The sequence below is a fragment of the Lissotriton vulgaris genome, chromosome 5 (genome assembly GCF_964263255.1).
Source record: "Lissotriton vulgaris chromosome 5, aLisVul1.2, whole genome shotgun sequence".
Classification (NCBI taxonomy): domain Eukaryota; kingdom Metazoa; phylum Chordata; class Amphibia; order Caudata; family Salamandridae; genus Lissotriton; species Lissotriton vulgaris.
This window is the reverse complement of record NC_141693.1, coordinates 881,767,446-881,783,225: the sequence shown is the minus strand read 5'-3', so window position 1 is coordinate 881,783,225 and position 15,780 is coordinate 881,767,446.

Sequence of the window (15,780 nt, the reverse complement as noted above, 5' to 3'; positions counted from 1 at the left end):
TCAGACGGAGCCACGTGAATCACTGTGCTTCTTGTATGTAATTTGGTGTGGCTTGTATAGCCCCCGCTCCCCCTTCTAATACAATAAGCAAATACTAAATAGTCTCTCCCTCATAGGAGCCCTTCTACACTACCCCAACACCCCACCACTGCCTGTCCTGAGGAAGACCCCGCCGTAGGGCAATAGCGACGCCTACTCATCTGGGGTCGAAACGTCGATACACCCTTGTCTGTTTCTACCTGTTAGCAACGGATCATTTATGACTGTGCAAGCTGAAAATGGGATAGGATTTTTCTAGTATATGAATAAGTATATGACAATGCATACATGTCCAATGTGGCACTCAATGTTAAATGTGGATGAGACCACATACTATGTACTTTTTCTATGACTAATTTGACTTTTGCACTATCCTGCACATTTTCCCTCTTCTCACCCTCCTTTCCTTCCCACGCCCCCCTGTCTTGGGCATGTTATTAGATGTCTTAAAGTGTATTGTTGTGAAGACATGGTAATTAATTTTCAAATGAGGATGTATATTAAATAGCATCTCTCCAAATCAATTCTTATGAAGTTTCTTATTGTTTAGTCTATGAATTATGAGTTTGTGCTTTTGATATTGTATCAACTGGGACCCCTCTTCATATACTACTGACTACCCAGGTCCCAGTACTATTGGGTCAACCCGTATATTATAATATGACAGTGTTGTGGCAGTTTGCGGCGAGCTAGGGAGCTGGAACACATGTATCCGGTGGTGCCTCTTTCTTACGCACGTTGTTCATCTCCTGACAACAATGTGGATATGAGCATGTTTTAATATAAAAGACACATCTCCCATAATACTCAATATTGACAATATAATGATAAAGAGAAAACTGTGTGTGATATGATAATTGGAGAAGTGGAGAGTCAGATGTATGCTGACTCTGGATCTCCCTATTCCATTGTGAATGAGAATGTATGGAAATCAAAATTTGCAGACAGATTGGGAACCAAGCTAGAGAAACCGAACATCAATCCTGAAGGGTATTCAGGTGAAAAGATAGAAATAATTGGTTTTCTATCCTTTGTTTTTAGATTTAAAAATTGAGAATGTGTTGCCAAACTATATGTATCAAAAAAAGGTTTCTCTGTTTTGAATTGGCTTGAACAAGGGAAACTTGATATTATTCTTAATCCTAATAGTCCTGATCCTGTTATGGTGATTGGGTGTCACAATGGTACAGGAGAAGTTATGTAAAAAAATTCTGAATGATTTTAAAAATGAAATTGGCGAATTGATCACCCTCAAACATGAGATCCTATTGAAAGAGAATGCATGTCCAAGGATATACAAATCTAGGAACATTCCCATAATGGTGCGGGATGAAGTAAAAAAAAGCTTAAATATCTGGTGGAGGTGGGTATTATTGAAAATATTGAATCATATTAAAGGGTTTCTCCCATTATGGTCACTGGACAGTCCAATGGTAACATTAAACTTTGCATTGATTTGCGCCACCTAAACAACAACATTTTAATTGACCAATTTCCGTTACTGCGCATTTGAGAAATGTTAGCTATGGTGGGCAAAGAAAAATTCTACTCTACGATTGACTTATCCGCCGCCTACCCCCAAATTGTCTTACATGAAAGTTGCAAACATTATATTGCTTTTATTACACCATTCGGCTGCTATCACTATAAGAGGATGCCATTTGGTCTCAAGTCAGCAGCTGCTTATTTCATCGTATCATACATAACTTATTCGGGGACTGTAAAAATGCTGTTTGTTTCCAGGAGGACATTTTAATTTTTGGGAAAGACAAATTTGATCACGATTGTTCTTTAGAGAAAGTTCTTAAGATTTTATGCAATAATAGATTGACAGTGAAACATTCAACATGCAAATTCGCTGTTCCATCCATTATTTATTTGGGTCATGTTTTATGTGAAGAGGGGATAAAACCCAAACCAAATTTGGTGGAGGCCATACATGCTGCCCCTTCTCCCTGGTTCCAAAGATGGTGTAAGATCAGTTCTTGGTTTAAGCAAATTTTATTCTAAATATATACAAAATGTCTCTTGCAGCATGTACTACATAAGACAGATACTTAAGAACAAGAAAAAGTTTGTGTGGGGTCCTAAATGTGAAAAAGAGTTCAATGATGTGAAAGTTGCTATTTCTGCAGCCACTGCGTTATGCAGATTTGATCCTAAGCTTACCTGTATCATTACCACAGATGCTAGTTCCAAAGGTTTGGGTGCCGTTTTGGTACCGAAACGAAAGAATGGTAGAGAATCCATTGTAGCGTACAAATCTAGAGCACTTTCCCCTATGGAAGAAAAATATTCCACCATTGAAAGGGAGACTTTAGCCTGCTTTAGAACATTTTAGACCTTTTGTATGGGGCAAACAGTGGGAAATCAGAAGCGACCAAAAACATTTAGTACGTCTTCTTACTACTGAAGGAATGATCAAAACGTTTGCGCGTATTGCCAGAATGTCCATGAGACTTCAAGATATTATATATAGTGTTGTGTATGTACAAGGGAAAGATAATGTCACAGCTGATTTTTTATCCATGGTGCCTTTGCCAGTGTAAGAAGACATACATAGCGAATGGGATGAATTGCTTTGGTGCATGATGAAGGTACAATGCCTATCGGAAAAGAAGGTATGGCGTGAGGAGTTTTTGTAAGATAAAGTCCTACAAGAAGTGAAGAAGTGTATTATCAGAGGTTGGCCTGCTAAACCTTTAATGAGCTCTGATTTACGATGTTTTTGGGAAGTAAAGAATGATTTGCCGTGTGTAGATAATATTTGGAGATGAGATAGGGCTTTACCTCCTGTTGGACTGAGACACACCATTGTGATGCATGGTCGTGAAAGACATGGTGGTATCATAAGAACCAAACAATCTGTTAAAAAAAGGTTATTGGTGTCCATGAAAATGGTATACTAGAGAGATTCAACAGAGTGCTCAAAGGGGCTATACAAATTGCAGGGGTGGAAAGTTATAAATGGGAGATTCAAGTACTCGAGACTGTTTGGTTGTATAGAACCACTACCAATGACATGACAGGTTGTTCTCCATTTGAAATTATGAGGGGTAGGTTACTCAAAACGATCCTGCTTAGTTAGTTCAGTCTCTGTCAACCAGTGTGGATTTGGACAAGGTAAAAGAAAGAATAATCAAAACTCATGTACCCAACAAACACAATTGTGACCTAAAAAGAGGATGTATAAGTAATCCTGTGGTCAGTATTAGATTGATGGTGAAAGTTAAAAAAAACCTTGGAGAATATAAAAAGGAGAAAGTCAATACATGGTTCCTTTTAAGGTCAAAGGTGTACTGAAGAATGCTATGAGACTCACTGAGGGCAGAGTGTGGAACCTTAGCAGAATAAACCAAATCCAAAGGGGATGATGGACTGAGTGTTAAACATTGCAAGCACTCACCCCCATTCAACTGATCTGGGTTTAATGCATCATCATTCTTTAGCTCACTCCACCATCCCATTTCAGACATGGCCATTTGCAAATCATTCTGACCCTGTGCCTCATGGGAACAGTCCAGCCCATACTGCCAAGCCATGTCTTCCCTGGACCGGAAAAAGGCATCATGGGACCCGTTTCTGGCTAATCAGCCTTCATAAGCCAGATTGGCTTGAATCCAGTGGCAAAGTGAGCAAGGGACCCACGTCTGGCCATACCCTGCCAACTTAGGGCGAACAAACCAAAACCAAAGGGGATGATGGACAGAGTGTTGAACATTGCAAGCACTCACCCCTAGTCAACTGATCTGGGTTTAATCCATCATCATTCTTTAGCTCACTCCGCCATCCCAGTTAGACATGGTTATATGTAAATCAGTCAGACCCTGCGCCTCATGGGAACAGACCAGCCCGAACTGCGAAGCCATGTCTTCCCTGGACTGAAACAAGCATCCTAGGGCCAGTTTCTGGCTAATTAGCCGTCATCAGCCAGGCTAGGTTGAATCCAGTGGCAAAGTGAGCAAGGGACCCACGTCTGGGCATACCCTGCCAACTTAGTGCGAACAAACCAAAACCAAAGGGGATGATGGACGGAGTATTAAACATTGCAAGCACTCACCCGCAGTCAACTGAACTGGGTTTAATCCATCATCATTCTTTAGCTCACTTCGCCACCCCAGTTCAGACATGGTCATATGCAAATCAGTCTGACCCTGTGCCTCATGAGAACAGTCCAGCCCGAACTGCCAAGCCAAGTCTTCCTTGGCAATTAATTAAAATATAATTGGTAAATAATTGTAATTGATTAATTGATAAATATGTTAATTTTAGTAATTTATTTTCTGTAGCAGGTTGTGGGTTTATAGGGGAATAGGGTGGGAAGTAATTTAATTATAATTATTTAAATATGTTAATTTAATTATTGGTATTTATTTAGAACTAATCATAAATATTTGATAATTTGTAATTAATATATGTATTGAAAATTATTGTAATTGATTAATTGATAATTATGTTACTTTTAATAAATTAATTTCTGTAGTGAGTTGTGTGTGTTTTAGGGGAATCGCTTGTGATGTAATTTAATTGTAAGTAATTACTTGTTTTAATAACTAATTTATTGAGTTAATTTTTAAAAATACTTTCAAATTGTTAATTATTTAATTTTTAATAAGTAAGTATTTATTATTAGTAGGTAAAAGCATGTCCCACAGTGCTATTTGAGCCGCACCCCACTAACGGAAACTGCTGCCATCTGCGTCTGCGTCGGGTGAGGTGAGGTTGAGGTGGGCGGAGCCGGCTGTGGACGAGCGTGTGCAGCATATGTGAGTCGCTCTCGGGAGTCGGGAGCCGGGAGCCTGGGGCTGCGAGGTATCTAGAAACCGAGCCCCTTTAGTACCGGTGACCGGGGACTGGTGACTGGAGGCGGGAGGATTGGGAGCGGGTACCGACCGGTAAGTCAACTAAGCATTAACAAGCGTGAGAGGGGCCATGGGTGGAGAGGTATAAGGCATAAGGCATAAGGGGTGGCTGCTTCCTTGTTGTGAACGGAGCCACAGCCGGTTAGGAACGTGTTCCCTTTGTCCCCCTCCACCCCCCGAATCTCGCGTACCTGCTGGTGTCACGCGTGTTGGACCCCCCTCCCTCCGTGTCTCCAGATCACTCTTGCCCAGCTGGTGTAGCAGGGGTAGCTCTCAGGGCTCCTGACGGCGACTCCATACCCGTCTGCAACCATCCACCCCCCTGCTGCCTCCACCTCTGCCTACTGGCCGGGCCGGCTGGCGACTTTTTTCAGCTCTGGGGCTGCTCCCCCCGCCACTCCTCCCAGAGTGCGTCCTGCCCCGAAGCATCCTGCCTTGCCTGCCGGTTCCTCGGCCCGCTTTGATGGGCCTCGCCTAACTTGCCAAATTCGCACGTGCCTTATTTGCACGGTACCTAGCTGACCCCTGGTTGGGTCAGGAGGCGCTGTGAGCAGGCGGCTGAGGTCAGTCGGGGTCAAGGGTAAAGGGCCGGGAGTTTAGGGCCTAGGGGCTAGGGGTGGGGCTGGCGGGATCAGTTGAGTGGGGGGGGTGCCACTGTGCCACTGGTCACAGTCCAGCAACGCAATGCCCAGCACTGGGGATTACCGCAGACCACTGTGGTTTACCGTGGTATGCTACAAAAATAAGGACATACGCTGCTGCCATCCACTACTGACCTGAAAGCCAATAACCAACCAGCCTGGCATTTGTAAACCCTACAGTTCTTCACGCCCCAGAGACCTCCAGAGTCCTCTAGAAAACATCTAGAGACACGACAAGCCAAAATCCTAGGTGTTAGAGTTAGTCAGATCTGCCAGTGTGGGTAAGAGACTTTGGGCCAGATGTAGGTAGCCAAATACCGGTCAGTAACGGCCGATTTCGGCCGTTACCGACCGGTATTTGGCTTTTGAGATGTAGGTGGGTCAGAATTTACAGAATCAGTATATTTACCGATTCGGTAAATTTACCACTTCGGTATTTTAACGAATCGGTAAATATACCGATTCTGTAAATCCATATGTAGGTGGCACAGTCTGCAGTGCCACAGGCCCTTAGAATTCCTTATTTTACCCCCCAATCCTGTTGGGGGTAAAATACCGAATTCCAGTGTACATACACATCTGTGCATGTACACCTATGCCATGTGACACACAGACATGCCCTTAGGGCATGTATGTGTGCCACATGGCACACAAGCCTGCATTTGGGGTGCTACAGGGTGTCAAAGTGACACCCCGTTCCCCCTGCCAGGATTCGGTATTTACCAATTCTGTAAATACCGAATCTGTATTTCACATTGATTCCTATGGGCTTCAAGGCCCATAGGAATCAATGGGAAATACAGATTCGGTATTTACAGAATCGGTAAATACCAACTCTTACAGAATCGGTAATTTTTTCCCTACATCTGCCTCCTTCCAATTTACCGACTCTTAAATACCGATTCGGTATGAGTCGGTATTTAAGAGTCGGTAAATCGGAATTACCTACATCTGGCCCTTTGTATTTCCTGGCGCCATCAGAAGTCATCAGAGCCACCTGAGCCATCAGAGTAATAAGGATTACAGGACAAAAGGCCAAACGAGCCCTTTGGCCCCAAGCCTTTAAACTTGTCCAGGTGATCCACGAAAGTTACTCCTTTAGGATCTGTAAGCTGTCCAAGACTCCCATTTGCCGGCCTGGTCCCAGAAGTGCTCTGCATCAAACCAAACAACAGAAACCATGAGATCCGGTAAAGTAAGGGCGTCCACAGCGGCTCCCAAACGGAGGAAATCCAAACGGCTGGTAACCAACTAGGCACCCCATCTGGATAACCACAAATCAAAAGTACAAAAACCTGCAAATTTGTTGGATTATTTAAAAAAAAAAAAAAAACAATAAAGACTGATTTGCCGCCACACCCACAGCCATTGGCGGCAACAAGACCCAGAGCCCCGGATCAACTAGGGGTATTAAGTACGACCCAATTGGTCTCCCCGCAACACTGGTCATTTGAAACCAAAAAGGCGATTGAACCCTCAGGAGTTTACTTTTTCGGGCCAATACATAACGACCTGCCCGGGAATAGGCGGATGGATGCAAGCCCTAATGTAAACTCAAAAGTCTTCCAACAAGCACAGTCGCAATTGGACAACTTTCCCTCACCCACAACAGTGGGCACAGAACCACCATGCGCTCTGCAAACCCAGGCGGCGGGCTCACCGCTCAAATCAAATCCAGGTTCAGATCCAACTCAGCCATCAGAAACCCATTTAGCACAGTTAATGGAGCCAACAGTAGTTCAGTCTCGTCGATCAACCCTGGCACAAATTCACGGGAAAAACACTCATGTGCCCCCAAACAGCAGTCAACTGTTTACCCCACTACAAGCTGGAAGCACCCCAAATCTGCAATCAGGCCCCCAAAGCCCCCAGCACATGTTTTTCTCCCCACCTGAACCGATAACGGCACATCACAAAAACAGTTAAAATCACCCGATTCGAATGATCAGCTTTTATCTGACTTGTCATTCTTTTTTAAGAATACCCCAAACTCCCCCAAGCACTCACCTAACAAAAAACTTCACAATGAAGAGGACACAGCACCTAGTGTTTGGCCACAACTTCTTCAGACTCTCCAACAAACAGTAAATGCTTTAAACTATCACTCGGAAAAACTGGAGGTCCAGGTCGATCTTTTAAATACTCTAGCCCTCTTCACGTCTGGGATCGACAGCAAACTTGATAAACTGAACAACCTAATACTAGGGGCACAAGCCTCCACGAAGTTTGCACAATCGGTTTGCTGTTGCTCCCCAATCATCGACTCCCTCTCCTCGCTCCCAGAGTTCCTAACCACTGTTATAACGGAAGTCAAGCTGATGAAGGGGGGAAATCCACCCATAACCCCCAGCCCTCATCAGCACAATCTGCCATCTACGATTCAAGACCCGGCCAAACGGAGGGCCATCACAAACAAGGGGATGGAGGCAAACATTGGAACAGCGCCCTGCTCAATTCAGCAGAATGGGCAGGCGAACCCTGGTCAACCACCACCAAAGCTGACAGGTGTCATCCTACCTAACGCGATGATCGATAATGGGGAAGTCTCAACTGGGCTCACAGCTAGCCTGGGTCACTCAGCAATGGGGCAAAATGCCATTTTAGCGCCTCCGGCCCCACTCAAAGTGGAAGCGCTACCAGTCCCCACCCCACCATGCAGCAAGAGTGAGCGCAAACGCCAGCGTAAAAATAGAAATAAACTAAGGGCAAACACCAAAATGGCTCACCAGGAATATTTTCCCCTTTTTGTTAAAGCAGCAAACAAAACAACACCAAGGGAGATCGGTGCATCATCTCTCACGATAAACCACCACGAAGAAATACTAGGGACAGCCATCCAACCCTCAGCGACGAGTGCCCCCGACCCAAGTGAGTTAACTGTGGAACCAGAAACAGATATGACCATCACAGCCACAGAGAGTATAAGAACGAGCTCAGATAAGGCAAGCCTAACTGGGTCCAAAATGACATCAGGAAAACCTAACCCAGTGCTGGACCCAACCTCAATCAGAGATGAAAACGTAATATCTAGACCAACCTATACAAAAACTATTCGCAATAAACAAGTGACATGCCCTATCCACAGTCAACAGATGCGGATGGCTCCCCAATGCCCGATACAACAACAGCATGAAAATGAACAAAGCACGTTACTCAACAAAATCAACAAGTTGACCCCCAGTGCACCTGATCATGTGAATATAAACGACCCGTCTCGTTATCAGATCTTATTGGCACCTGAATACAAATCTAAGGGTCGGCATGACATCCTCAATAGATCAAATTTAATAAAATTAGTGGAAGGCATTCCAGGGCTTGCAGGGTTGGCCTCGGACAACATTGAATCTATTGAGTTCCTCCCTCCTAGAGGCAACCAACCATCAGAAGTAACCGTTTCGACATTTAAATCGGCCAGCTGGGTAGGAGCGTTTCTGGACCATAAAGTCACCCTGCGGAACTGGGGTATTAGAGTGTACCCATATCTTACGCCAGGCTACCCCACTTCCCTGTTAACAAAATTGACATTACCCCGACAAGCGGCAACCATTAAATCAGCAGCCCATGCTAGACCGTATTCGATCTTGAAAAATGCGTCAGGACCTGAAGACCAAATTAAAACCTCTAAAGATGAGGCCCCCGACGCCGATCCAAGCAAAGGCTGGGGGTGGTTCCCCGGGATCCTGTCAACCAAAAGCTCAGACTGACCCCTTGGTGTAGATCCCTTGGTCGCCAAACACAAATCCCCAGGAAAACCAAACCAGTCATCAGTTTTACAGTCAAATACAGATAACAACCAAGGGTATCCACCATTTTTAATGTGCTCCTGGAACATTAGTGGTCTCCATCAAAAAGCCTCGAATTGTGACACCTTTGCTTTTTTATGTGAGCATGCAGTAATTTTACTGCAGGAAACCTGGGCAACAGACGGCTGACCCATTGTAGGGTACTCTGAATTTTGGAACCCTGCTGTTAGGGACAGCCGCTACGGTCACTCTAAAGGCGGATTGTCTACATATACATCAAATAACTTAAAAGGCTCAGTCAAACGCCTCCAAATTAAGGAAGACTGGATACTAGGGGTCAAAATCAATCAGTGGCGGAAGCAGCGTTCACTTCTTCTTCTAAATGTGTACATCAACCCCAGCACACGCACCAAAAAAGCCCACTTGGCCTGCCTTACTGACACTATGAATAACATTGCCACGGAACACCCCAACTCAGATTGCATTATCACGGGGGATTTTAATAGCAATCTATTCCAGGGAATAACAGCAGATACAGAAGGGCCCTTCTTGTTCAACATTATCGAGGCCATGGCCCAGTCCAAATCCGCCCAACCAAGTTCGCAACAAATTGGGTGAGCACTGCGTAATGAGACTCTATAGCGCAGGCTACCTGGTAATGAACGGTAGGTCCGAGAGCGACACTCCACCAAACTAGACTTGGACAAACGGTAGTAAATATTCCTATTTGGACTATACCATCTGCAACTCAGACCTACTCCATTTTCTGGATAGCTTCTGCATCCACCCACAGACTGAAAGTGACCACAGGCCTCAAGTGATCGCCCTTCATACTAAGCCAGGGACTCACAAAACCGCACCCCCAACCTGTCAGGGAACATATACAGAAAACCTAAAGCTTCTAAAGTGGAGCGAGGACAACAGCTCGAATATTTTACAGGTATGCACTTATTTTATTAAGGGCATAAACGGCCGAGATGCCTCTCCGATTGCGATATGGACAACACTTTGCTTCTGCCTGACTAGTTGTTTTCCAGCAAAAATGCAGGGTCAAAGGCAAACACAATCTACCAAGTTTGTAGTCTCTTCACAAACAAAATCACTTAAGAAGGCAAGAAACAACGCACTGAGGAAATTTTAGAAATTTCCGGGGAATAGCGAACATTCTACCACATACCACAAGGCCCAAAAGGCTTTTAAGCAGGCGATCATTAAAGACAAACAGACACATGTACAACAATTTTGGTGCAAATTGGTGTGGGAGAGCAAGAGAAAAATTTCAAGGAAATTCTGGGCTCTTATTAATCACACGAACCTGAGTCTGTCAAATTTCGGGTCAGCAAACATTCAAGAAGCGGAATGGGCATTTTACCTTATGGACCATTTTCAATCACAAGATCCATCAGAACCTACAGGATCGACAAGTGAAATGGGCATCGGCCTTGGTGCAAAAAGGAAAACCCACCCACAGAGATAACATACTGGCCAGCCGAGGAGTATCAGGTGCCTGAAGAAAGGGTCATCAAAGCAGTGACTAAAGCAAGACAAGATGGAGCACCTGGTCCCAATGGCCTCCCACAGACTCTGTTCAAATCGGATATACCCTTTTGGTCTAGAATTCTATCAAATCTCTTTAACTATGCACTGAGAACTGCAACAATCCCAGACTCATGGCGGGTTGCAATTATCCACCCCATTTATAAATCAGGCTCACGTGCTGCCCCCAACAATTATAGACTTATGGACATTGAGGCGAAACATTATGCTGGACTCCTCCTGGAAGACCTTAGGCAATGGGTAAATGACCACAGGTTGATACCATTAAACCAAACAGGATTCGTAGCTAACTCTGGGACCATGACCAAACTGTTAGCAGTGTCTACTATTGTCGACAAAGCCCTTTTAACATCTAGGCCTGTGTTTTGCTGCTTTGTCGTCTTTAAAGCTGCATTCGATAGGGTCCCCAGGGCGGCTCTCTGGGAAAAACTGAGGCAGTGGGGTATCCCGAATAAACTACTGAACCCAATCATTGAACTGCACTCCCGCACCTGGGTACGAGTGAAGTTAGGGTCCGGCACGCATCTCCCGGGAAAAATTATGACAACTAGAGGTGTCAAGCAGCTATGCATGCTGGCCCCTCTCCTCTTCAATTTGTTCATAGCTGACTTATCAGGAACCTTGGATAATACAAATAGTCACCCGCCAAAGGTAGGAGGCATGGCATTAAGTAACCTTTTATACGCCGATGATCTGGTTCTGTTTAGCCTCACAAGGGTCGGGTTGCAAAGGCTTCTTGATACACTGAATCAATATACAGCTATGAACCAACTGGAAGTCAATATGAAGAAGACCCAAGTTGTCCCGTTTGGTAAGAAACGACATGCCGGTGGCGGATAGGCATTTATTTAATATCTAGGAGTTCATCTGGACTCCAGGGGCAACCTTATAAAACAGCACAATGAGATTGCAGTCAAAGCCACGACATTAGCAGTATCACTAACTAAGCTGTCGAAAAAACTCTCAGGTCCAACCCTTTCGCCCCTCCTGGAAGTCCTAAGAGCAAATATTGGTCCCACCCTATCGTTTGGCATAGGGACATTTAAAGGTAAATTGGTGGAGCCATCATTGTGGAAGGCAAGTACAGTCCTGGAGCACTTTGTTTACAGGACTCCTTCTCTTCTTTTAGTGTCCAGGGCAGAGACATCAGCCGCTCCCCAGGAGGTGGAGCCAGCATTGTGGAAGGCAGGCACAGCCCTACTCTAGGTTCAGGTGCAACTCCTCCCTCCCGTCTAGATGCAGATCTCTCTATTCACCACTGGGCTGACTCATCCTGTCTCTTGGAATCCCCCAACCCTGTCACTCACAAAACCAGACAAAGGAATATACAACCTAGCAGAGGTAGGTTTGAAAGGTTAGACAAGCAAATACCTACTTTCTAAAAGTGGTATTTGCAAACACGGAATGTTAAAGCCAACTTCACTAAAATATGTATTTTGTCATGTTGTGTTCAGGCATTCTAAACTCGAGTTTCTACCATGTTCTCTGAGTCAGCTAGGATTATAAAATGTAATAATTCCAACAGCCCATTCTGGCCTATGGAGAACAGGTAGCCTTGCAATAGTGAAAAACGAAAATGGCTGTAATTCACTATTAGGACATGCCACACACACCAGGGCTTGTCCTACCTTATACTTACAATGCACCCTGCCCTTGGGCCTACTATAGGGGTGACTGATATGAAGAAAAGGGAAGGTTTAGGGACTGTATTTGTATTTGTTTATTGTTTCAATTAATTAAAATTGTTACAAAAAGAAACTGGTTGGGTTCGATCATAAATAAGCATGGTCATTTCATTTAACAAGACTGTTAAAAATATCTAAAACATAATAATTTCTGAGCCATTCTCATGATTACAGCAATGAAACATGGGTTAAAACTACTGTTTCTTTCTAGTCTTTGACTGAGTCATTGTGTAGTAGTTCTCTCACTTTATGTGCAAAGTTCGCTAGTCTTGCTAATTCCATTGGAATCTCCATCTCAAAGAGAAGTTTCAAAGCGTCTGTCCAGGTGCGTATCCCATATTTTAAGAGGAGGGGTTTCAGTAAAGTGTGACGTGCATAATTCAAGCGATGGCTTAAGCAATCATGTGGGTCATGGATTCCTCGTGCTGATGGCACAATCTACAAGTAGTAACCGACTCTAGTGTTTTCCAAAACCTGTTGATGTCTTTTATCAGTAGTACCATCAATCTCACAGGCAGAATTTGCTTTAAAATAGACTTGTTTAAGGCGAAGTCGAGGTATGACTGACTCACTTTATCGTGAAAGGAAGTGGCTAGTAGACTGATGTTACTACTAGAGGGCTCTAGTTCCTTCATGTCCTCTTCCTTGGATAGTAGTCTAACTTGTTCCTTTAAAGTGGTTTTTAAAATTCCAGGTTGGTAAATAAAATCCTGCCAGTTGGACAAGTCAAGGTGCAATTCAGTGCAAGTAGTTCAAAGCCCGTTGGCCCATGAGTTGTTACTTTTCATAAAAATTTCTTTCAAGATTGACTTCATTGTGTTTGAGGGGGCAGCACAGACACCTCGATAATACCGAACATTCGACGCCCAGTGTTCATAGCGCTGTTTGTTTAGCCCAAATTCAAGCCGAACCAAAATGTTTCGAGCATGAGCGGGTATATGGAAGATCTGTTTAAATGCCCGGCAATTGGCACGTTCCATGATGTTGATTGATGCCTCGGGGAATGCTAGTTGACCATATGTAATTTAAGGGAGCATTTTAGCTCTTATGACCTTTCTAATGGGTTCAGTTGTCGGGCTACTTAGTTTGGAGTTCAATTTGCAAAGGGCGTGCATCACTGCCTTAGCTTTTGATTCCATGGATGCAGTGTATGCTGCTGATTTCCCACTGCTCATAATCCAAACCACTAAATAGTTGTATTTGGTTGTTGTTGCTATTTTCAGGTTACCCTTTCTCCATTGTTTTTAGTTTATGTGTATACTTCCCGAAAATTACTACCTTTGTTTTCCCTGCGTTTGCTCTTAAGTCATTTTCGTTATTATAGATGCTTAATGCATTCAGTGTTTGTTGCCCGTTTTGGTATGGTCCATGAGCACCATGTCGTCTGCATACTGCAGTAGAAACAGTCTAGTATATGGGTACTCACAAACTTTCTCTCGGGGGCCAAATTTACAGTGTGGTTTGTGGCCGAGGGCCGCACCGTTCGAGGCGGGGTCAGTGGGAGAGGGAGAAGGGGCTAGAAAGAAAAAAACTGTGACCATGAAGTTGAACAGAGGCCCCTGTAGCTGACGCGTTCATCCACTGAGCCAACAGACCAGCATACACACACATCTCTCTTTCTCTCTCTCTCTCGCTCTCCTATCTCTCCCTCCCTCTCTCTGTCTCCCTCCTTCTATCTCTCTCTCCCGCTCCCTCCTTCCCTCTCCCTCTGTCTCTCTCTGTCTTACCTCTCTTTCTCTCTCTGTCTCCCTCCCTCTCTTTCCTTCCCTCTCTCCGTCTCCCTCCATCTGTCTCCCTCTATCTGTGTCCCACTGTCTCTATCGTTGTCTGTCTCTACCTCTATATGTCTCTGCCTCTATCTGTCTCTGTCTGTCCCTGTCTCGGACCCTATCTAGCTCCGTCTGTCCCTGTCTCTATCTGTCTCTGCCTCTATCTGTCTCTGCCTCTATCGGTCTCAATATGCCTTTATCTGTCTCTATCTCTATCTGTCTCACCTCACCCAGCTCTCACTCCCTGCTGCCCTCTGTCACCTCTCCCGGCTTTCACTCCCTGCTGCCCTCCCCCCTCACCCAGGCTCTCACTCCCTGCTGCCCTCCCACCTCACCCGGCTCTCACTCCCTGCTGCCCTCCCACCTCACCCGGCTCTCACTCCTTGCTGCCTTCCCACCTCACCAGGCTCTCACTCCCTGCTCCCCTCCCACACCCGGGCTCTCACTACCTGCTCTGCCCTCCCACCTCACCGGGCTCCCACTCACTGCTGCTCTCCCCCCTCACCCGGGCTCTCAATCCCTGCTGCCCTCCCACCTCACCGGGCTCTCACTCCCTGCTGCCCTCCCACCTCACTGGGCTCCCGCTCCCTGCTGCCCTACGTCACCTCACCCGGCTCTCACTCCCTGCTGCCCTCCCACCTCACCGGGCTTTCACTCCCTGCTGCCCTCCCACCTCCCACACCTGAGCTCTCACTCCCTGCTCTGCCCTCCCACCTCACTGGGCTCTCACTCCCTGCTGCTCTCCCCCCTCATCCGGGCTCTCACTCCCTGCTACCCTCTCACCTCACCTGGCTCTTACTCCCTGCTGCCCTCCCACCTCACCCAGGCTCTCACTTCCTGCTGCCCTCCCACCTCTCCCGGGCTCTCACTCACCGCTGCCCTCCCACCTCACCCACGCTCTCACTCCCTGCTGCCCTCCGTCACCTCACTGGGCTCTCACTCCCTGCTGCCCTCCCACCTCCCCGGGCTCTCACTCCCTGCTTCCCTCCCACCCCCCGGGCTCTCACTCCCTGCAGCTCTTCCACCTCCCCTACGCTCTCACTTCCTGCTGCCCTCCCACCTCATCCGGGCTCTCACACCCTGCTGCCCTCCCACCTCACCCACACTCTCACTCCCTGCTGCCCTCTGTCACCTCACCCAGGCTCTCACACCCTGCTGCCCTCCCACCTCACCCACGCTCTCACTCCCTGCTGCCCTCCCACCTCCCACACCCGGGCTCTCACTCCCTGCACTGCCCTCCCACCTCACGGGGCTCTCACTCCCTGCAGCTCTCCCACCTCCCCTACGCTCTCACTTCCTGCTGCCCTCCCACCTCACCCAGGCTCTCACACCCTGCTGCCCTCCCACCTCACCCACACTCTCACTCCCTGCTGCCCTCTGTCACCTCACTGGGCTCTCAGTCCCTGCTGCGCTCCCACCTCACCTGGCTCTCACTCCCTGCTGCCCTCCCACCTCCCACACCCAGGCTCTCACTCCCTGCTCTG